Raw genomic sequence first — 25,690 nt, forward strand, 5'->3', positions numbered from 1 at the left:
CCTGCTTTACAAGGGCGGCATGCATCCCACTCACCTAGATCTAAGGTCTGAGACTAGTGCAGGGCGGGTATAGTACAGGGTGAGCACAATACAGTGTGAGTACAGTCTGTGGCAGTTTCACTAAAGGTAGGAAGGTGCCTACAAGCCACCAGAAGGCGTAACAGAATGAAGATTGGAAATATCAGACTCTTCCTCATAAACAAGTACAATCCAAAATAAATAAATAAATACATTTATTTAAGAGTTTATATACAGATGGCAGTGTTAATTGATCTGATTTGTCATCATACCTTGAATACATGCATTGAATACACTGTTCCCTATACATATGCACAATCAAAATATTGATAAAAACACTGACTCTGTATAACTTCCCCAGATCGGGTCACCATAATCATATGGTAGATTTCTGTGCCCTTTTCTGGATGATGCATATTTTGGTTAGGGGTGAAATACAGCATCAGATAGGAGGTATGTAGGGCCCAAATGGGAGTTTCTGAGTTGAGATACATGGTAGAATGTGGCAAACATAGTTTTCATTTTATATCATTGACTCTTCCTCTCTGACAAAGACTCCCTCCTGAGAACCTTGTGAGAGCCAGGCAAATAAGGATTCAATGAAATATTGCCAAGTTCCGGATCTTACTTCATCCAGGCAAAAACTCATTGCAGAAACCCACGCCTTATTAACTCTCTCTCTTAGAGTCACCGTGATTAACATGTGTACTTTACAAAGTGAACTTTGAAACGCTGATCCACTGAGAAGTATGCCCTCACAGCATTCTGACAACTCTCAGTAATGAGAAAAGCCAAGTAGTCACCCTCCTCTACCCTTGTCTGGTACTTTCTCTCTGCTGTATGCTTTACATGATTTTTATAAGGAGCAGTAAACTGCTGCCTTGGATTCCTGGGGATCAGCCCCACATGCCCAGGTAAAAGCCTAAACAAGATGCCAATGGACTTGCTCTCTTTCTTATCTTCAGACCCATAGGATGACTTTTAAAAAACTGCCTTTTGCCAAAAACTTATTGAATACTAGAAATCTAGCCATGTAGCTTTTCATTAATATACTTACTTAAAGGGTAGAGTGACAAAAACAGAGTCTTAAGCGGTCCTCTGATGCTTCCTAGGCACAGTAGCCGAGAACTGGATTGAAATATTAGTTGGGACTCAAATGAGCCCTCTAGTATGGGAAGGGGGTGTTCCAAGAAATGGATTAACCAGCCATACCACAGTATCTACCCCAACCTAGTCACATTTTACTCATGTTACTTTACATATTTTTAACACTCTGACACACTTGAATTACTTAAGAAGAACATATTCTGAATTCTGCAGTTAATACACTTAGCAATTATATAATCTAGCCCTATTTTAAATAGCCAGGTAATTCTTACTCTCAAAATGTTTCACAAATGGATCCAAGTTCCTAATGCACTATTAATACAGTGGTTTCATATAATTTGAATTAACTCTTCACATAGAGGAATTGATTGAGATTCCATTTTTTTTAAGTTTATGTAGTTGAGAGAGAGAGAGAGAGAAAGCTCCATCTGCCATACACTAGTTCATGCCCAAACTACCCCAATGGCCAGGGCTGAGCAGGGACTGAAGCCGAGAGCAACAGGAAAACAATTTAGGTCTCCATTCTGAATGTTAAGAAACTAATTATTTGCTGCCCCCAAGGATCCGCACCAGCAAGAAACTAGAGGTAGGAGCCAGAACCAGAAATCAAACCCAGGTATTCAAACATGCAAAATGAGCATCAGAATTGCTGGGTTAAATACTCAACCCCTATTGCAAATCTTTAAACTCATTCCTTTCTCCTAATAACTACTACAGCTCTAAAGACCATTTATTTGTTTCTACTGTGAGATCATCAATGAATCAAAATGACATTCTGCTCTTCTTTTACATGTAAGTGGGAAAGGAAAAATATTTCTCAGTTACAGTACTATTAAAAATATCATGCAGGGGCCAGCATTGTCGCGCAGTGGATTAAGCCACTGCCTACAATGCCTGCATCTCCTTTCAGAGTCCCAGATGATCTAGCTTCCTGCTAAATGTCTGAGACAGCAGCATATAGTAGCCCTTGTCTATTAGACCCCTGTCACCCGTGTGAAAGAGTAGGATGGAATTCCTGTTTCCTAGATTCAGCATCACCCAGCCCCAGCCATGGCAGCCATTTGGGGAGTGAACCAGCAGATGGAAAATTGATCTCTCTCTGTTTCTTCACCTTCTCTGTCACTTTGATTTTCAAATAAATTAACAAATCTTTTTTTAAAGCATAATTTAGATCTTCTATAAAATATTAAAGATGTTCAAGTTCTTGTGGAACTTGACTAATCACTGAATGAAGTTCAGTTACATTTTTTTTTTTTTTGACAGGCAGAGTGGACAGTGAGAGAGACAGAGAGAAAGGTCTTCCTTTGCTGTTGGTTCACCCTCCAATGGCCGGCGCGGCCGGCGCGGTGCAGCCGGCGCACCACGCTGATCCGAAGGCAGGAACCAGGTGCTTCTCCACTGCACTCCCAGGCCACAGCAGAGAGCTGGCCTGGAAGAGGGGCAACCAGGACAGAATCTGGCGCCCTGACCAGGGCTAGAACCTGATGTGCCAGCGCCGCAAGGCAGAGGATTAGCCTAGTGAGCCGCGGCGCCAGTCACATTCTTCTTCCTTCAAACCCAGCTAAATGAATGTGCTTGTTTGTCAGTTAATGTCATGATATAAAATGATAAAAAAAGTCATACACCTGTTAATGCAGTAGTTATTTAAAGACTCACCTTGAATGTAATGAAGAAGCTAGAAGAGAGCAACCCCTTAAAAGGAAAAAGTCAAAAAATAAAAGAATGATGAACTCTAAAATGACAGGACAAAATGCCTGAATCAACTTAAAAATGTCACAACAAAAGCCTCCATAGCATACTCAGTGCACTTGAAACATAGCATGGGGCTTAGCCTCCACAGCAGTGTACATTGATGAGGGAGGGAAGATGAGTGGAACCAAGATCCATTGCAAGACTATATCATGGAAAGAATTTTTTGCAGTTGATTAATTTGGTTTTTCAGAGACTGATTTGAAAGTAAATCATATTGTATAAATTAGGGAAAACCAAGGGCTAAGAAAAATGAATAAATGGGCCGGCACCGTGGCTCACTGGGCTAATCCTCCGCCTTGCGGCGCCGGCACACCGGGTTCTGGTCCTAGTAGGGGTGCCGGATTCTGTCCCGGTTGCCACTCTTCCAGGCCAGCTCTCTGCTGTGGCCCGGGAGTGCAGTGGAGGATGGCCCAAGTGCTTGGGCTCTGCACCCCATGGGAGACCAGGATAAGTACCTGGCTCCTGCCATCGGATCAGCGCGATGCGCTGGCCGCGGCGGCCATTGGAGGGTGAACCAACGGCAAAGGAAGACCTTTCTCTCTCTCTCTCTCTCTCACTATCCACTCTGCCTGTCAAAAAAAAAAATGAATAAATGAATTTGTTGACCATCAAGAATTTGTTTTCTTTGATGGATAGAAACCCATTTATATCATATTGTGAAGCTCCACATGATCTAAATTAGGTGATTAAGACTTCAGCCTCTGGGTGGGCCTTAAGCTTAGCCGCTAAGGTGTCCATTTTCCACATTGAAGCACCTGGTTTGATTCCCAGCTCTGGCTCCTGCCTCCAACTTCCAGCAAATACAGACCCTGGAAGGCAGCAGGCTCAAATATTTGGATCCCTGACACTCTCATAGATTGAGTTCTAGGCTCTCTACATTGGATCAGCCTGTCCCAACCCTGCTCTTAACAGGCGTTGAGGAGTGAAGCAGAGGATAGGAGTGCGCTTGCGCACGCTCTCTCTCTCCTAATCAAATAAATAAATAATTGTGGTTTTTGTTTAAAAAAAAAAAAGAAATAGCTCTGCCTCTGGAGCCAGACAGCTATGGCTTCCTAACCTCATGGAGTCTTTGTTTCCTACTTTTAGTATGAGATTGGTAGATGTATTGAGAGGAATATTGGCCAGCAAGTAAGAGTCAATTTCAGTGTCTTCTCATACAGAGGACATATTGTGAATGCAGATATATGTTACAGGTAGGAACAAAAATTGTATATCACCCTGAAAGGTGCTTGTAGCTTGGGAGAATGTCTGAATATGCTCCAATTTTAAGGAAGGGAAATGCTAAAGGTAACTCTTGGGAAGAATTTCACATAACTCTACAGCTACCCAGCTATATATTCACAGGATCAGGAGTTCTATGTACAGAAGTTCTGATGATAGCATGGATTATAAACTATTTAAAGACAGGTGGCATGCTTTTTCATTTCCCTCACTCACACCTGGGATCATCCCATACTGGTCTCTGCCCAGGGAGCACATGACAGATGTCATCTCTGTATACGGTTCAATGGTCTGCACATATCTAAGCACAGATAGTTATTTCTATTAATTCATCATTCAGTTCTGTGAAAGATCTCTTTCCTACCTTGCCAGCTGATGTTGAAAGAAGCAATCTCAGCACCAAAATCAGCACAAACTGCAGCAAGACATACTGTGCACAAAAATCGTGCACTGCTAAGATGAAGACATTATAATGAGAGCAAGGTAATGAGCAGAATAACAATTTGCCAGCATAAGACAAATTTCTTCCCTTGGAAGCAATGCCTACAGAGAATACCAACAGGAAAACATCATACCTCAAGCTGCTTGTCTGGGATATATTTTCTTATCAAGTAATGCATTTCTTATCATGATGAAAAAGAAAATAGATCCATGGCTAATGCTGATAAGTTAACAGAGATAATGTGGTGCAGTAAACATTAATTTATCATTCTACTACTTAGAAACAAAAGGGAGTAATATAACCAACAAGGCAGGAAAGTGTCAAAGCAAAACTGTATACCCTATATGTGAAATGTGTACAGTAAAAGAAAAAGGATAAGTGGCAATGAGTTAAAAAGTAAAATAGTTAAAACTGAATTCTCTGATTTTGAAACAAAAGCAGGCTAGCTCAAGATTCTATGTAATTATCAAATTTGTAGGCATGTGATTTCTTTTCATTTTAAAGTTTTTATTTAATGAATGCATTTTTCATAGGTACAACTTCAGGAATATAGTGGTTCTTTTCCCCATACTCACCCTCCCATCCCAACTCCCATTCTACCTCTCCTTCTCCCATCCCCTTCCTCATAATGGTTCCTTTTTAGTTTGATTTTATGTACAGAGGACCAAATCCATGTTAAGCACTGATTTTAACAGTTTGCACCCACACACACAAACAACATATAGAGTACAGTTTGAAAACAAGATTTGCAGTTAATTCTCATAGTACAACTCATTAGAGACAGAGGTCCTACATGGGGAGTAAGTGCACAGTGACTTCTGTTGTTCCTTTAATAATTAACACTCTTATTTATGACGTCAGTGATCACCTGAGGCTCTTGCCATGGGCTGCCAAGGCTATGGAAGCCTTTTGTGACCACAGACTCCATTGGTGTTTGGACACGGCCATAAACAAAGTGAAAGTTCTCTCCTCCATTCAGAGAAAAGTACTTCCTACTTGGATGGCCCCCTCTTTCCACTGAGGTCTCACAGAAACCCTTTGCGTAGGATATTTTTTGCCACAAAGTCTTGGCTTTCCAGGACATGTGATTTAAATAAAGCCCTGAGACAGTAATTCTTCTCTATACAAAAGAATACATGAGACAGTGCTATGTACATCTGGGTTAATATTGAAAACCCAAGTCATGGGCAGAAATTCTCCTTATCCAGAATGATTTCCACAAATAAGCTTAGTAACCCTCCTCTTGCCAACTATTAGAGGCATCTTTGCTTTATCCCCTTTAAAAAGGGAAGTGAACTGTCATCCTCTTAAAAAATATTATCAGTAGTGCCATTAAGCTATAGACAAATCTTTGAAAGTTTAAACAAAAAGTTGGAATTAAAGATACAATAAGTCTGCACCTGATGGCTCTGGTGTCAAATGCCAAAGGAGCAATATAAATACTTGACTGAAATGATTATGAATGCGGTAGTTAGATTACCCTTTATGGTTATGCCATTATTGAAAAGGACACGTGCCTGGCCCTCATCTTACTAAATTTGTCAAGATAATCAATATACATAATTTATCATTAAAATACCACTTGGCACATTATGTCATATTTCAATATGTGTTATGAAAATTGTGATATGTTTATCATGGATGCGGCAGAGAGCTGGTTCAGATGCAGAGAAGCCAGGACTGGAAATTACACTCTTTTATTGGATGCCAATTGTTTAACCCATAGCACCGTAACTATACTAAAGTACAGTTATATATACTAGCACCAAAACTATATGCTTTTAAAAAATGAATACTAACCTCCAAAATAAATCATCAATTTAAATTTTTCTCCAAAAAGGTTTCATACACATATGTTTAAAGGGTGGAAGGATGTGAGGAAAACCCTAGAGTCACTGATTTTACACATTCTGCTTCACAGGACACCTCACTTGAAAGCCCTGTAAAACAATTCTTTAAAAAGGCCCTGAGTGGTTAATGACTACATAAACAGAAATGATCAAAGATTATTTTTCATGCCTCCCACACTTTACATCATAGTGTTCTGAAATATTACAGTCTTTTTTTTTTTTTTTTTTTTTTTGACAGGCAGAGTGGACAGTGAGAGAGAGAGACAGAGAGAAAGGTCTTCCTTTGCCGTTGGTTCACCCTCCAATGGCCGCCCGCGGCCGGCGCGCTGCAGCCGGCGCACCGCGCTGATCCGATGGCAGGAGCCAGGAGCCAGGTGCTTTTCCTGGTCTCCCATGGGGTGCAGGGCCCAAGCACCTGGGCCATCCTCCACTGCACTCCCTGGCCACAGCAGAGGGCTGGCCTGGAAGAGGGGCAACCGGGACAGAATCCGGCGCCCCGACCGGGACTAGAACCTGGTGTGCCGGCGCCGCTAGGTGGAGGATTAGCCTAGTGAGCCGCGGCGCCGGCTGAAATATTACAGTCTTGAAAAGGTTCTTATGAAAAAAGTGTACATGAATTTCAAAGTAAACCATACCAAAAATTTATCTTTTAATTCCATTTTTCCATGAACATTTTGAAGTACAAGTGCAATTAAGGTGCAAAGCAGAAAGAGATACTTTTTATAAAGGGGGCAGTGGTTCAAAAGTGTCACAGCAACCAAAACAGGAAAGTTTCCATACACAGGATCACATCCCGTGTTTTAAGATAAACGATTAGGCTGGCGCCTTGGCTCACTAGGCTAATCCTCCACCCGCGGTGCTGGCACACCGGGTTCTAGTCCCGGTCGAGGTGCCGGATTCTTTCCCGGTTGCCCCTCTTCCAGGCCAGCTCTCTGCTGTGGCCAGGGAGTGCAGTGGAGGATGGCCCAAGTGCTTGGGCCCTGCACCCCATGGGAGACCAGGAGGAAGCACCTGGCTCCTGCCATCGGATGAACGCGGTGCGCCGGCTGCAGCGCGCCGGCCGCGGCGGCCACTGGAGGGTGAACCAACTGAAAAGGAAGACCTTTCTCTCTGTCTCTCTCACTGTCCACTCTGCCTGTCAAAAAAAAAAAGATAAACGATTAAACGATTAGCTTGAAGAAGAAAGGCTTTGGCAATATAGACTCAAGTTCAAAAATGGCTATACCTGGCGGAAACCAAACTGATCAGAATGTGACCATGGGGCTGACTCTGGACTGTCCCATAGCTGAGTCAGGCTCATCTGCATGTCCTGTAAAGATTAAATTCCACAACCACCATCCTCTGTTTGAAACACTATGTGACCAATTTGGTTTTTTGCTTATCCAATACATTCTTTATAATTAAATCACCCTTTCTTTAATTATTTTTTCTTTTACTTCAGTTTATAAAGTACCACATGACCTCAAGAAATGCAGGCGATTATGGATTTGTCAGTAATTTAGAAAATACCAAATACATTAATATCAAATTTTATGTTACTATCAAAAGTTGTTTAAGCTTCATCACTTTTAAAAATTGAGATGGGTAAATTACGTATCATAAAACTCACTATTTTGAAATATATTGTGTTGTGGTTTTTGGTATATTCACAAGGTTGTGCAGCCGTAACCATTATTTATTCCAGAACCTTTTCATTACCACATAAAGAAACACCATGTCCATTAGAATTCTCTCCAGTCTTAAATTTCCTCTAAGGCCCTGGACAGATCTACTCCCTAAAGCCGGGAATTTGCTTATCTGGACATTTCAAATAATTGAAATCATACAATATGCTATCATGAAAATTTAATCATAGAATCAAAAAACACAAAAAAGTCTCGTAACCCTTGAGAAAATGGCAACATAAAGCTCAAGTAAAAAAAATGTCCATATAAGAATACTGGTAGGTAGAGAAATATGATTGAAGAAGGTAGAAAATATTACTGAAAACTTAAGGCTTATTAAAGACTCTATTTAAGAATATTCCGTTCCTATCTCTTACTAAATCAAAATCTTAAACAAAGTCTGGCCGTTTACATTGGCAAAATGTTTTCCTGAAGAGCAGGACATTGAATATGGACCACATTCTGATTCAATTCTGATGGAGTCATTTCTAGTGTCTGGTTGAATCACTGACTCGTTTGCAAATATGTTAAGTCATTCAATTTTGCTATGTAGAGTACAAAAGTGCAGAGGTATAAAATTCAAATAATGACACACTAGATGCTAATGTTTTCACAATTTTAACTTGTTTATGCAATTAATTGCTTTGTTGTGATTTTAGACATCTACAGATGTGCATAATTTAAAGTTTTCAAATGAAAATTGAATGTGTATTTATGCAGCTTTCTTTGTTTTTGCCTTTATTTGTTTTGCATAAGCAGTGCTACACTTACTCTTGCAAATCAGTGCAAACAGAGGAATTATACCACTGCAAATTGTTTCATTTACACTTCTAAATAGACTTGTAACTACCAGGAAAAAGTTATTTATTCGATATTCCAAATGTCATGAATATTTTAAATATAATTTATTACTTTGTATAAAAAGTGACAAATGTTGAAGTAACTAAAGATGTGAAAAAAGTGCAATACAATTTCACTTCCATTGAGCGAACCCAATACACCAATTAGTGTACTTTATCTGTTCTACATTTCCTTCCCAAATATGTGTGTCATCTCTCTGCTTCAAATTTGTCTCAGTAATTAAATGCTTTGAGTTATGTTTTAATGTATATTTTCTTTTTCAGTCTAAAGTAGGCAGGCATACAGGTTAAAATAGATTAGGTTTGTGAGCTGGAAGACCACACCTTCACCACGCCCCTGTGTGACCTCATGCCCCTACCTGGCCATACTTGGGTGCCCACCAGCCAATCAGGTTAATTAACCACTCCCCTTTGGAAGTGTGTTAAAAGCTTGGGACTGGTGTGTCCGCTTCTTCTCTTCTTTTCCCTGGCCTCTTGCCAGAAGGGGGCTTGCTGTAGCCCTGTGTCTCCAGGTACTTGGCCTTCAGGCCACCCACCCTAGGTTTCCTGGCCTAGATGCTCCTCCATGTGGCTGGTTCCTGGTGCTTGGTATGAACCCAGATTTACCTCTCTTTTTTTTAGATAAAGCTCTCACTCTTCTATGCATCTTTCGCACTAAATAAAAGCTTAAAATGTACCATGCTGCCTCGTTTATTTATGCCAGTATTTAGAATTCTCTAAATATTAGGCAAGAACCCTCTCATGCTTATTAATATTGGGGATTTATTAATAAGCATATGGTGATATCGTATGACACCCTAAATTCCGGTAACATATGGCGCTTCTGGGGAACTTTAAGTGACCATATTTTCATACATATTTTAGGGGGTCATTTCCAATATCAAATCCATCACTCCATAGTCAATATGTCAAACTGAGATGTCAGAGGTTTTATATGTCTAATAATATTTATGATTAAAATGGAAACACTGACATGAAACTACTTAAAGGATGTGGTAAAATAAGAAATACTATTGCCTTTATAAGCTCAAAAGACAAATAAAAATATGTGCTCCTTGGTAATTTTTAAAGGAAAGGAAAAGGAGAAAGCATGATAGGCATGGATTGTATCTAAGTGAGAAATGAAGATCAACAGAAGGGAAAAATCCAGTTTAAAGCAACTTCAAAACTTAATTTCTGACAGCTCTGTCTTATCAGCCAGCCCTAATTATCCAAATGTATCATAGTACATACAATCTCCCTAGCTTTCCACAGCGATTCCAATACCTTTCAGGGAGCAGCGCTGCACCTGTACTCCAAAAGTTCATGGAAAATGGAATTAAAAGATAAGTTTGTTTTAGGCAGTGGGTATTTAGCTTAGCACTTGAGATGCCTTCATACATTGTTTCGGAATGCCTGGGTTCAATTCCCAGTTCTGGCTCTTGAGTCTAGCTTCCTACCAGTGCAGCCCCTAAGAGGCAGTAGCGGTAGATTAAATAATTGTGTTCTGCCATCCACATGGGAAACCTGAATTGCACTCCCAGCTTCTGACTTCAGCCATGACCCAGCCTTGTTCAGGCCCCAGCCTTAGCAGGCATTTGAGTAGTGAACCAGCAGATGGGATCTCTTTCTATCTCTACCTCTACCTCTATCTCTATCTCTATCTCTATCTCTATCTCTCTATCTCTGTTTCTATCTCTCTATCTCTGTATCTATCTCTATCTCTGTATCTATCTCTGTCCCTATCCCTGTCTCTGCCTCTATTTCTGCCTTTCAGATAAGTTAAATTTTTTAAAAAATATGGAAGTCTTTAGAGCCAAAGATTTTTGACATCGTGCAGCTTTTCCCCTGGTATGTTTCCCATGAATTTTTTGAAGTACCTCTTTTTCTGTCTAAAACAAGTTCTTTGTGAAGTGTGTATTTCATATTTGATGATGTTGCATATGTATCTCCTTTTCCAAAACAGTGTAAGCAATCTGATTTCCCTCAATTGACTTGTATTTCTTGCTAGAAAATTCTGAATATTTAATGTTGCTCACCTCTTTAATTACTGGGCAGTCTTCGTAATGGTCAATGGAATGGCAATTATTTGAGAAAATCCCAAGGCTGCATTCAAACTTAAGATTGCTAGATATTTGACTTGTATGTACTTTCAAAATTACCTTGTTCTTTGTTTCTCCTCCCTCTCACTTCCTCTTTCTGTCTCTAATTAACCTTCATTTAGCTTTCTTTCTCTCTGGTTTCTTCAATTTTTCAATTATAGGTTGCTTTGGCCCAAGATTCTGTTTAAGTAGATAACATCGTATAAAACATTTAAGACATTATGAACAGGTCCTTTGGGTTAACTCTTTCCTGAGGTGAAGAGTATCCTCCTTTGACTAATGATCAGCCTTCCAGTTAATCAATTTTATGATTTCAGCTTTTCATATGCAGTTTATTTCATCAGTTACATTTCTTTTCAGAATGCTTTTTCTTTTCCTTTTTTTTTTGCCTTTTCTCAGCTTGTCTTGTTTTTTAAATAAGATTTTAATTATTTATTTTGAAAGTGAGAGAGAGAGAGAGAGGGAGAGAGTACATGAGTTCTTCCATCTGCTAGTTCATTCTCCAGATGACTACAATGGCCAGTGCTCAGCCAGGCAAAACCCGGGAGCAGGAGCCTCATCTGGGACGCCCACATGTGTGTCAGGGGCCAAAAGCCTGGGCCGTCTTCTGCTGCTTCTCCCAGGCCATGAACAGGGAGATGGGTTGGAAGTAAAGCAACTTGAACTTGAACTGACCCCCACTTAGATTGCCAGCAACACAGGTAGCAGCCTCACCCACTTTACCACAATGCCAGCCCCTCAGTTTGTCCTCTTACTCTTGCCTTCACTCAGCATTCTCTAGTTTTTCCTAATAGTTTGTATGTTTTTAAAAACTGTTAATCATCTGCTTTTGTCACTTGTAATCTCAATATATCCAAAATATTTATTGTACCAATAAAATACACTAAATAATTCTTTCTTTTCATATTATAAATACATCTTAAAACCTTCATTGTGGTGTCAAATTGAAGCCACATGATGTTGATATTGGATTATCACAATTCCACATACACTATGTAGCAAGACTGCTTGGGTCTCTTAATAATACTGTTCTTTTTATATATGATTCCAAATTACTGTATGACTTACATTTTTGGAGTGTAACCTAAACTACACAAGTCATATGCAGCAATAATGTTTGATTTGAAAATAAATATTATAAATCCATCTACATGTCTGCAACCAACTGATCCTTGACAGAGGAGCTAAAATCAATCCCTGGAGAAAGGACAGTCTCTTCAACAAATGGGGAAGGAAAAATTGTATCTCCCTGTGTAGAAGTGTGAAACAAGACCCCTACCTTACACCATATACAAAAATATAATCAAAATGGATCAAGGAGCCAAATCCATGACTTTCATACCATCAGATTACTAAAGGAGAACACTGTGGAAACTCTGCATATTGCTATAGACAAAGGCATCTTAGAAAAGACCTCAGGAGCACAGTCAGTCAAATAAAAAAATACACAAATGGGATTACATTAAGCTGAGAAGTTTCTGCACTATAGAGGAAACCCTCAGCAAAGTGAAGATACTCTAGGCAGAATGGAGAAATTGTTCACCAACTATGCCACTGAAAAAGGATTAATATCCAGAACCTATAAAGAGCTCGAGAAACTCAACAACAACAAGACAGAAAATCCAGTTAAGAAACGGACAAAGGACTTGGACAGGCATTTTTTCAAGATAGGAAATTCAAATGACCAAAAGACACTTGAAAAAAAAATGCTCAGGATCACTAACCATCATGGAAATGCAAATCAAAACCACAATGACGTTTCACCTCACCCCAGTAAACAAACAATAAATGCTGGTGAGAATGTAGGGGAAAGGGTACCCTAATCCACTTTTGATGGGAATGTAAACTAGAATAGTCATTGTGAAAGACTATATGGGGATACCTCAGAAAGCAATCACACTCCTGGGAATTTACCCAAGGAAAATGAAATCAGTAAATGAAAGAGTTATCTATACCCCCATGTTTATTGCAGCTTATTTCATGATAGTTAAGATATTGAATCAATCCATATGTCCATCACCTGATGACTAAATAAACAAATTGTGGTATTAATGTGGTATGGAATGCTATACAGCCATAAAAAAGAAGGAAATCCTGTCTTTTGCAACAAAAATGTATGCAACTAGAAACAATTTTACTTTGTGAAATAATCCAGTCCCCAAAAGACAAATACCATATGTTTCCCTGATCTGTGGTAACTGGGTACCTAAAATGTAGTATATAGGAATGAAATTGACATTTTGAGATTCTATGATCATTTACAGCCCTTGTCTCTACTATTGAGGAACAGTGTTTTTTTCTTCTTACTATTTGTGAAACTCTTTACTTAGTGTAGGATTCATCTTACAAGTATAAAGTAAACTGAAAATAGAAAATTGTAAAATTTAAGAGAGGGAATAAAAGAGGAAGTAGGAGGAAGAGTGAGAGCATGGGCTGGAGGGAGGTAGGTGGGAAGTGTCACTATATTCCTAAATGTGTGTATATGAAATACATGAAATTTGTTTATCTGAAAAAAATAGATTTAAGAAAAGAAAATAACTGTTATAATCAGATGACCCACATGAGCGTATTCTGAGGAGAGCATTTTAATTATCAACACAAAATCAAATTCAATGTTCCAGCCATACACATGGCTCATGGACTGACTTCCATTTCTTCCTATCTTAGCCATGGGCTCTGATACATAGAAGCTTCCAGATCTCTCTCTTCTTTTCTACGGAATTCTTTTTGAAATTTTTTGAAGAATTATTTCATTTATTTGAAAGAGAGAATCTTCCCTCCACTTGTTCCCTTCCCAAATGGCCTCTACACTGGCCTGGGCTGAGCTGTAGTCATGAGCTGGGAACTTCGTCCAAGTCTCTCACTTGGGTGTATGGACCCAAGGACTTCAGCCATCTTTCACTGCTTTCCCAGGTGCAATTGCAGGGAGCTGGGTTAGAAGTTGAGCAGCTGGGGCACAAACCAGTGCCCATGTTGGATACCAGCCTCACACGCATTGGGTTTACCCAGTGGGCCACAGTACTGGTCCCCTCTCGATGGAATCTAATTGCGGTTGTACACGTCACCTTACTGATGCTCTGGCCCAGTGAGAGAACAAGTGTTGCCTCCTTTCCTTCAGTGCTGCATGCTTACTTTTTCCTCTGATACTGAAGACACAGAAAGTGATTTAAGTTTAATTTTGCTCCTTTGGAGTCATGATAAATAATCACAAGGATGAGCCAATATGCTTTAAAAATCCAAAGGATAATAACTCTGTTGATTCATTTCTCAAAACAGATGCCCCCTACAAAGCATATTTCATTTCTGAAACTTCAAAAATATTACCCAGCATGGGATTGGATGGATATATAATTTATGAGTTACAAGCTGTTTAAAAAACATAATAAACTCAAAACTTACAATTTCAGAATAAAATGTTAATATTTATAAGATACCATAGTGCCCCTTACATAGATTAATATACACTGAAACTACATTTCTTTACAAAACTGAAACATAATTTATTTTGAAAAGGATAGACAAAAATAATAATTCCACAGTAACAAGGAAAATAATATGATATTTCTGGATGTCTGATAAGTATTCATACATGTGTGTATATATGTGTGTGTGTGGGTGTGTGTGTGTGTGCGCGCTTGCATTGAGGAAACTTAAATACATTAACAAATTCATTTGCATAGAAGTGAGATGAAAATTAAATTTTCTATAGATATTTATAAATTGGTAATTCATCAAGGAAATGCTGCTATCATGATTACTATTTTTTTTAATTTTTGGAGAGTACATGTTTTCAATCTTGATAGATTAGTCATCTTTATCAAGGTAGTGCTTTTATCACTTAGAATAAAGTACACCAATGAAAATTCTCTATATAAATAATTCCATTGTATTTCTTTTTAAAATATACATTTCTTCCTTCTGAGGAGCCTACTTGGGATTAGGTGACTGAGTGAAGAAGGGAAAACTCAGAGGAACCATAAGTTGAGGCAGCCTCACAAGGAACATTGACGTCAGAGAATAGCTGTGGATGCAATCCTCAGCTCTCTGTCACTTATTGACCATATCTTGTTGATAAGTCCAAGTCTGAGTCCTGGACAAGTTTATTAACTTGTCAAAATGGAAGTTATAAAACACAAACAATGGTTTATTATGAGGCTATAGATAAAGATAGATATAGATATATAGATACAGATATACACACACACTTCTAAATGAATATACATATAATCATATCTATGTAATCTATGTAGTGAGCATTCATCCACATTTGTTGTGACAATTTCCTTTTAATACCACAAAAGGTTCAGGTACAATAAATGTGTCCACTCTCTTCATACAGAAGATATTTGTAGATAGCCAATAAGGAATATCTTGCAACAAGCTCAGGAAATGACAGTATCTAATGACTCAAACCAATTGAAGTGCTTACTTCAGCTGTATGATAATATATATGAAAATTTTTCAAAAAAAAAATCCATTCTGCCATGTAACCTAGGAACATCTTTCCAATTAGTCATTTTAGAAATAATAAAAATAATGTAGAACCCTAACATAAGTGGACAGAAAATGTATCAGAAATTATTTGTGTCTCAAGGATGAAAAACTTGAGCTCAAAGTTTAAAACTAAAATAAACAAATAGTGGACTGTAATAAATATTAAGATCATGTTTGCCATGTGCTATTTGAAAAGCTTAAAAAATAAATTGACAAACGAAATAATAGTGTGTGAAAATTGTAGTAAAATTATAAAAGAAATTAGGAGATGTATTAAGGAAGGAGGAGAAGATCAGGTCAGAAAAGAAAGGCCAAATACTTAATGCAGATTTTAACAATTCTCAAGCCCATGTACATCCATAGAAGCATAATAATAATGATGATGTTCATGACATCAGCACTGATAAATATTAACAGTTATTGAATACCAGTAATAAATTCTTTGCATCTCCAAAGTCATTTACTCCTCCTAACAACTCTGTGGGTTAAGCACCATCACTGGAACACCATTTTCAGAAAAGAGTGCTAATAAACACAGAGGATAAATAACTTGCCCTAAATCACACAGTAGCAAATGGCAGGTCTCAAGTCTGAATCCAGACTGTGTGGCTCCACAGGCCCAGTTTTTAGCAGCAGCACAGGACTTCCTGTCCAGTTAAGCAATTAAAGGATCATCAAATTTGTGATTTACAAGCAACTCTCTGCAGCAGAGTTCAATGCACATTGTGCAGTATGGAGAATGGAAAGGAACTAACATATCAATTAAGATTTTGTAATGCAGACAATAAGTCAAAGTGTCCCTGCATAAAATAAAATGATGAAGGACAGCAGTTAAGAGATTACGAAATATCAGGCAATAGAAGGCAGGAGAATCATTTAGAGTAGAGGATTGACTGAGGATAGCAAGGTGGAAGAGGGCAGTATGAAGGGTGACACCAGGGTTTTTCCAGAGATTAGAGAGAATGGTGGTATCATTTGATATGAAGTATGTAAGGAGAGAGAATAGAAACAAAGCTCCGTTTTGAACCTATGTAGTAGAGTTGCCTTAGACATGCAAGGGGAGCTGCCCATAGGCATGTGATATGTGCTTCTGCAGAATGGAATACAGATCTAAGCCAACAATACGGACCTAAGGATCTTATGCAGATAGTTGGTAATGGACACTGTGTGATAGGTTACAGGTAGTCAAGAAGGGGTTTGACTAAGAGCAGTAAGAACTAAAGAATTTTTTCTTTTTTGACAGGCAGAGTGGATAGTGAGAGAGAGACAGGGAGAAAGGTCTTCCTTTGCTGTTGGTTCACCCTCCAATGGCCACCGCGGCCGGCACACCGCGCTGATCCAAAGGCAGGAGCCAGGTGCTTCTCCTGGTCTCCCATGGGGTGCAGGGCCCAAGCACTTGGGCCATCCTCCACTGCACTCCCTGGCCACAGCAGAGAGCTGGCCTGGAAGAGGGGCAACCAGGACAGAATCCGGCACCCCGACCGGGACTAGAACCTGGTGTGCAGGTGCCGCTAGGCGGAGGATTAGCCTAGTGAGCCGCGGCGCCGGCCTAAAGAATTTTCCAAAAGTAACTTTATCCAGTATTTTTAATTCTCCACCTTAGAAAATATTTCCCACTTATAGCCATAAACAAAGTTTAAAAGAATCTAATTTAAATTTTATCATTTTTTCAAATAAAGTTTTAATGAGTTATGAAATGGTTTAAAAGAAGGAAACCAGAGGGCATAGGAATACAATTTGGAAGCCCGGATAATTGACAGAGAATCCAGATCCTAGGATTATAAGGAAGTGGTGGCTGGACGAGGCACATGATTTATTACTGCACATCTTTCTATCTCAGCCCTATGCCAGCCCCACTTTGGCCCTACCAAGCAGCACTAAGTGATGACATCATAAGCATCTGACTTCCTCAAAGAGAAAAGCTTAAATAAAGTGTAGTGAAATAGACTCATATTTCATTCTTTCATAGTTAAAGATAATAGAACACCTGCCATGACACTAAATCTGCAAATAAAAAAATACAAAGAAGATGAAAAAGAACCAAAAAAACTATCTACTGATTTCTTCCACTTCACGCAGAATGACAAGGGTGTTTTTCACATATGCCATGAACTTTTCTGTAACTTTCCAGGATGAAGATAAACACCCTCTGTGATTTTCATGAAAGAGCACCATCCTGTCGGTTAGCAGTAGCAGTGACAGAACCTGCTTAAGTAATGTTCATCCCCTTTTATCTCTGCTTAGGGAAATAATAGTCCCTACATTCATCTACAGGACACTTTGTTTTGTTAGAACAAAAGTTAGAGAAATATAATAAAATTATAAAGTGAGGGTATGCCTTAAAATCTCCAGTTTTAATAACCATTTTAGTACAGTCCAATTTTCTGTAAATATCTGCATTGGAAATGAAGTATTTTTATTACATTATCTTTGATTGGATGTCTTAGAAGTAATATTTTAAAATTATTAAAATATTAAATATCTTAAGTTCCTCATTTTCTTTTTTTTATTTTTTATTTAATGAATATAAATTTCCAAAGTACAGCTTATGGATTACAATGGCTTCCCCGCCCCTATAACTTCCCTCCAACCCACAACCCTCCCCTTTCCCTCTCCCTCCCCCCGTCCATTCACATCAAGATTCATTTTCAATTCTCTTTATATACAGAAGATCAGTTTAGCATATATTAAGTAAAGATTTCAACAGTTTGCACCCACATAGAAACACAAAGTGAAAAATACTGTTTGAGTACTAGTTATAGCATTAAATCTCAATGTACAGCACACTAAGGACAGAGATCCTACATGAGGAGTAAGTGCACAGTGACTCCTGTTGTTGACTTAGCAAATTGACACTCTTGTTTATGGCATCAGTAATCACCCGAGGCTCTTGTCATGAGTTGCCAAGGCTATGGAAGCCTTTTGAGTTCACCGACTCTGATCATATTTAGGCAAGGTTGTAGTCAGAATGGAAGTTCTCTCCTCCCTTCAGAGAAAGGAGGTACCTCCTTCTTTGATGACCTGTTCTTTTCACTGTGATCTCACTCCCAGAGATCTTTCATTCAGGTTTTTGTTTGTTTGTTTGTTTTTTGTTTTTTTTTTTGTTTGTTTGTTTGTTTTTGCCAGAGTGTTTTGGCTTTCCATGCCTGTAATACTCTCATGGGCTTTTCAGCCAGATTCGCGTGCTTTAAGGGCTGATTCTGAGGCCTGAGTGCTGTTTAGGACATCTGCCAAGTTCCTCATTTTTTTTTTATTTAAAAGTGTGTTTATTTCTAACATTGTCAGTAAAACTGAAACATTTGTATTCAAAATGTCTCTAAGAGTTCTCATTCAGCAATTTTTCTCCATCCCTAAAATGTCCTTCTCAGTTACTGGGTGAGTGGTAGGGATATGAAGATAGCAATCAGTTGAGATCAGTTCAAGGGCTTTGTTGTCCTCTGTCCCCATCAGCATGTGTTACTCGGCTGATTGTTGGCACTCACTCAAGATTCTAACATGGAACAAGTTGCTGAAGACGTTTAAAAGGGAAATTTTCTTTTCCTTTTTTTTGGTGCTTCTTTCTGTCATAGACTCACAGAAGAGATACAAAAAAATCAAACATTAAATAACATGAAAGTCTATAAAGGCCCAAATACGCCCAACAACGGCCACAAGAAACAGGAGTTTGTTTAAGTCTAGGTAAGAACAGCCTTATCTGGTCAGTATTTTTGTGAAGTGAACGTGGTCCCTGTTCAAGCTGTCCCGTCTCTTGGAGAGGGCTGCTGTTACTTCCTTTGAATGAGCAGAGCACACAGAGCAGCCCCGTAGCAGCTCTGTGGCTTGGCAGAGCACTGTCAGGTCCTGCAGGTCCCTGCATGGTCCCTGCTTCTCTCCCCTCCTTCAGAATGGAGGTGTTGTAAGGACAAAGGACAACCTCTCCTCCAAATCTGAAATCTCGTTCTTAGTGAAATTGCTGCAAATTTGTGAAATTAACCATATTTCCTGATAGGTATAATGTGTGGGTACTTCTGCAGTCAGTAAAAATATCACCCAAAAATCTGTCCCTAGATTTTTATTAATTAATAAACTCCCAAATATTCAGGAAAAAAGTGCTTTTCTTCCTTTTTCCTTATTGATTGATGCATGCCCCCAGCCCCTTCAGTTTTACCAAGGCATTGGTGTCAGCAATAAAAGTCTCCCCAGTGTCACACTGTACCTGCAGTGCACACTTGTACACCAGAAGCAATGTCTCCACTTATGTATGCCCTGGAGACAAAGTGACAAGTAATTTAAGTCCTGTCTTGATACCCATATCTTTGTGACTAAGATGGAAAATAATGGAAATGAAATCTAGTGACTGATAACAATGAAAATTTATGCAATAATGGGCACTGAAGAAAGGCTAGGTTAGCTGTAGGATTTGGTGAAACCTGATTTACAGGTGTGGCTTTAGGCTTTATGAGGTCCTTGTTGCTAGCACCTCATTATATTTTAGTGAAAGTTGAAACTCTCCTACCTATGTCATCCTGAAACTCAGTAGTTTCTCAGTGAAACAAAAAGACAAAAAAAAAAGCTTTAAAAATAAATATTGAAATTTTATACATCCATATTGGAAGTAATTCATGCTGTCTTCTAAGATATTAATGAACTTTCATTTGCCAATATCATGATATTGGGCCAAAGCCTTTTATTACAGTGTGAATCTGATGATTAGAGTTGCACATTTTATTTCCTACAAAATTCTACATGCAATTCAAATTTTGGTCTCACATACTACAAGGCAGTTAAAATCAAAACAGCCTGGTACTGGTACAAAAGCAGATGGATAGACCAATGGAACAGAATGGAAATGCCAGAAATCAATCCAACTACCTACAACCAACTTATATTTGACCAAGGAGCTAAAACCATTTCCTGGAGCAAGGACAGTCTCTTCAACAAATGGTGCTGGGAAAACAGGATTTCCACATGCAGAAATACAAAGCAAGACCCCTACCTTAACCCTTACACAAAAATCCGTACAAAATGGATTAAAGACCTAAATCTATGACCCAATACCATCAAACCACTTGACAGCATTGGGAAAACCCTGCAAGACATCGGCCTAGCACAGAGTTCCTGGAAAAGACCCCAGAGGCACAGGCAATAAAAACTGAGATTAACAAGTGGGATTACATCAAATTGAGAAGCTTCTGTACAGCTAAAGAAACAGTAAGGAAAGTAAAGAGGCAACCAAAAGAATAGGAGAAATTATTTGCAAACCATGCAACTGATAAAGGGATTAATAATCAAAATACATAAAGTGATCAAATAACTTAACAATAGCAAAGCAAACAACCCAGTCAAGAAGTGAGCAAGGGGCCAGGCCATGGCTCACTTGGTTAATCCTCTGCCTGCGGTGCTGGCATCCCATATGGGTGCTGGATTCTAATCCCAGCTACTCCTCTTCCAGTCCAGCTCTCTGCTGTAGCCCAGGGAAGGCAGTGGAGGATGGCCCAAGTGCTTGGGCCCCTGCGCCAGCATGGGAAACCAGGAGGAAGCACCTGGCTCCTGGCTTTGGGTCGGTGTAGTTCCAGCCGTAGCAGCCATTTTGGGGGGTGAACCAATGGAAGGAAAACTTTTCTCTCTGTCTCTCTCTCTCACTGTCTAACTCGATCTGTCAAATAAAAAAGGAAGAAGTGGGCAAAGGACTTAAATAGGCATTTCTCAAAAAAAGGAAACTGAAATTGCCTACAGACACATGAAAAAATGTTCAGGATCACTAGCCATCAAGGGAATGCAAATCAAAACCACAATGAGGTTTCACTTCACCCCAGTTAGAATGGCTTTCATGCAGAAATCAACAAACAACAAATGCTGGTGACGAAAAAGGTACCCTAATCCACTGTTGGTGGGAACGCAAACTGGTAAAGTCACTATGGAAGACAGTTTGGAGATACCTCAGAAATCTGAATCCAGTCCTACCATACGACCCAACCATCCCAGTCCTCATAATTTGCCCACAGGAAATGAAATCAGTAAATAAAAGAGTCATCTGAACCTCTATGTTTATTGCAGATCAATTCACAATAGGTAAAACATGGAATCAACCTAAATGCCCATCAACGGAAGACTGGATAAAGAAACTATGAGATATGTACTCTATGGAATACTATACAGTGGTTAAAATAAATGAAATCAGGTCATTTACAGCTGAATAGATGAGTCTGGAAAATATCATACTTAGTGAAATAAGCCAGTCCCAAAGGGACACACCAAATATTCTCCCTGATCTGTGACAACTAACAGAGCACCTAAAAGGAAACCTGTAGAAGTGAAACTGACACTATAAGAAGCAATTACTTGAACAGCCCTTGTCTTGACTGTCAAGAAACAGTTTATTATTTCATTTTATTTATTTATTTGATCAATTTATGTAACATTTAATTAAAATATATATTTATAAAAACACAGTTCACAGGGAAGAGTATTAAAGTGTTAATATCTCTCTATTTAGTAAGCTAATTTGGGTATATGGTGCTGAACTGAAATAAATTTAACCTAAGCTAGCTCCCTAGTTGAGGATAAGTTTGGTTTAGAGTGACCTCCTATAAAAAACCACAACCAGCTGGCATCGCAGCTCACTTGGCTAATCCTCCACCTGCAGCGCCAGCACCCAGGGTTCTAGTCCCAGTTGGGGTGCCGGATTCTGTCCCGGTTGCTCCTTTTCCAGTCCAGCTCTCTGCTGTGGCCCAGGAAGGCAGTGGAGGGTGGCTCAAGTGCTTGGGCCCTGCACCCACAAGGGAGACTAGGAGGAAGCACCTGGCTCCTGGCTTCGGATCAGCGCAGCGCGCCAGCCATAGCGGCCATTTGGGGATGAACCAATGGAAAGGAAGACCTTTCTCTCTCTCTCTCTCTCTCTCTCTCTCTCTCTCTCTCTCACTGTCTAAATCTGCCTGTCAAAAAAAAAAAGAAAAAAGAAAAAAAAAAAAGAAAACTACAACCTAGCTTAATGCATTCCCAAATTATAACCTAACCTAACAGCATATACTTGCAGACAAGCAACTCAGTTTCAGCCAAATAGAGACTGAAAGCTGTTAAAAAATGACCATATAAGGTAAATGCCAACCATGACCCAACAGGTTTATTCTGCAGGTCACCTCTACTTCTGTGCTGATTAAATATGACCTTCAGGTTTGCTGACATGCTGAATCACCTTTGTTTAGGATACTGTCCAGTTTTAGAACTTCTTTCTTTTTAAAAATATCTATTTGAAAGGCAGAGTGGCAGAGAGAGAGAGAGAGAGAGAGAGAGAGAGAGAGAGAGAATGAATATGTATGAATGAATAACTTCCATCTGCTAGTTCACTGCCCAAATGGAAGCAAAAGCCGAGGTTGGGCCAGACCAAAACTAGGAGCCTGGAACCTATCCTAATCTCCCCTGTGGAGGGGGGCAAAGGCCTTAGAACTTGAGCCATCACCCACTGCTGCCAAGGCACATTAGCAGGGACCTGGATTGAAAGTAGAGCAGCCAGAACTGGAATCATCCGTCCAAAGTGGAATGCTGGCATTGGAAGTATTGGCATAGTCCATTGGGCAACACACTGGCTCCTAAACATTTTTCTTTGTCAAATAAACTTTGTTAAATTGAACTAGAATCAGATTTCTTTTAACAATAGGTATATGCCTCATCATTACTGTTATCATTAAATCTATCTTTACACACATTATCTTATGTGTATTTTTTAAACTAAATGAATCAAATCAGTTGGAACAAGCATGTTTGGTAAAAATAGTCACTTCTTTTACTAAGCATGCATGACTATTACTGATGGTAAAAGCAGACAAGTTAGCCGGTCAGTGTACAATGGACCTCCATGAGTCGTATGTGATAGTGGGAATGGAGAGCATCATTAATGTAGTACAATTCAATTACATGGAATTCCTTTAAGGGCTCCTCTATGCCTGCAGACAAGTGTCTTTCTCTGTATTTATCTGTGAACATCTTCCAGCTTTTATTCAAACCTATATGATTCCCAGAGCTCATAATATTGTCAACACAGCCTGCACTTAAAAATTTTTGCTCAATGGATAGAAAAATTTTGAATGGCTGCAACATATGCACATTCATTTTACTTACGCTTCTATCACTTAAGAAATTAAGTAGCTCTTATTTCAATATTTTGTCATTTACATCTTGCTGCTACACCTAGTAACACAGAATTAATTGGGTAGTAGTATTTTCAGTCTCCAGGTAGTAGTCACATGATGAGTCATAAGAAAATAAATTTCAATTCACTGATACTTGCTGTTTTCAGGCATGAAACGAAGTGGTGTTTATAACATTCCATTAGAAAAAAAATTGATGCTTTTTGAAGCATTCAGAAATTTCTTACCCGACTTACAGCAATTATTAAAGAGTTAGAAAAAGTTATCACCACAATTTACCTAGGAACTGAAAATGGAGTACTTCAAAGTCTTCAATTCCTGAGATTAGAAAGCCTTTAGAATCTTAAGAACACTAAAGTATATAGACAGATATCTTAGAGTAAACATAACCACCGTGACTAACAGCACTGAGTGCTTTTGACAGGACATAAAGCCACAAACCCTGTTGTATTAGCAACACTCAAGATTAATTCTGTCCATGTGCACATAAAAATGCCTTATTGAATAGTATTGAATGTAACATTGCCCTTCATAAACCGAGAGCCATCCCACAGATCAACTTATTAGCATTAGAAATCACAAGATTCTAGCTCCTGTTCTTCTTCACGAGGTCAGAGACTACACAATTAAACAGAAATACATTTATATTTCTAAATGCTCAAGATAAGTAGTCTCTTCGGTCTGCTCTACTCTAAAGAAGGCTGTAAATCTAATCCTTAAAGATGTCCACTGAGGCAGTAACTATGTGACACCAAACCATTTAGATGAAAAGTGGAAAATTTAACTCTCCAAATGTCTCCCAATTTCTGGAGTCTTGGCATCATATAAATAAAATGCTTGGGACACTGAAACCTTGCTTTAGTGTGTGCTCTGAATCTCAGTTGCATGCAGTAACAAAATGGATGTGAATAGCTTCCCCAGTGAGCAATGCAACATTCATATCAATACACAATCTTGCATATGAGCCTCTGCCTCAGGGCCTCGGAAATATCCCTAAATAAATCCCTATCCTTGTTCATCCAACCTCAATTAGGTACATTTTATAATATCCACAATGATTTATGCCTATACAATGTATATAGGTATGTGTGTGTGACTGTGTGTGTATCTAGAAGTATATTTACTGAGCCAGTTTTTAAAGAACGCATTTATTTTTGTCATTACTTCATTAAAAAAGTTCTTATATAGCACTTTCTGAAGAGTTGCTGCCTATACAATCTTTTACTTAAATGAAGTTTTACATGGAAACCCAACATGCAAAAGATACAAGGGTGTCTCTGCCCCAGCAAAAGCCCAATAGTTTGTTGAAATGTCCACGTAGATGGGTTCTACAGAGCACAGGTTGAACATTGCTAATCTATACAATAAATCCACATCCTTGTCTGCCTTTGATATCTTCCATAAATCCTTCCCACCTTGGCTATCTTACATCTACTTTGTATTTAATTCAGAAAAACAGTAATTGAGCAAAACTTACATTAAAAACTCTGTGAGGCACAAATAGGACTCAGACTACATTCACAAAATATTTAACTCTAAAAGAAAAGACAAAATTGACTTTTAAACAGCGTGTTTTGTGTAAGTGATAAATGTTTGGGTGGTTTTTGTTTGTTTTTAGTGGTAAGCATGCTAGCAAGTTTAATAAAGAGAATGCTCCTAACTGATCAGACCAGGTGAGATTTCAGCAAGGGTCTGAGAGCCCAGTCCATTCAGACTGGAGTTTTGTGGATGTGAGTGTGCGCCCTCTGCTAATTTTTGCGTGAAGGGCTTTCTAGACTGGGAGTTTCTGAACTTTCTCCTAGAACTTCATAATGGACCTAATAGCCCCCTTGGTTTAGGGTGGAGAAGATTCACCTACACTGTCCCCCACACCTCAAGGGCAGGGTTGGGACTCACCTAACAAGGTTATCACACCAAAGAAATACTTGCGATAAGTGACTGCTGGCCAGGCTTGCTGCTACATTTCTTGCCTCATTCAACCACACAAAAGACCCAACAAACAAGCCTAGGGAACAAGGACGAGACTTTTGATATAAATGTTTGAAGAGACACATATGTTTACCCTGCTTTGAATG

Source organism: Oryctolagus cuniculus, chromosome 14 (genome assembly GCF_964237555.1).
Source record: "Oryctolagus cuniculus chromosome 14, mOryCun1.1, whole genome shotgun sequence".
Taxonomy (NCBI): Eukaryota; Metazoa; Chordata; class Mammalia; order Lagomorpha; family Leporidae; genus Oryctolagus; species Oryctolagus cuniculus.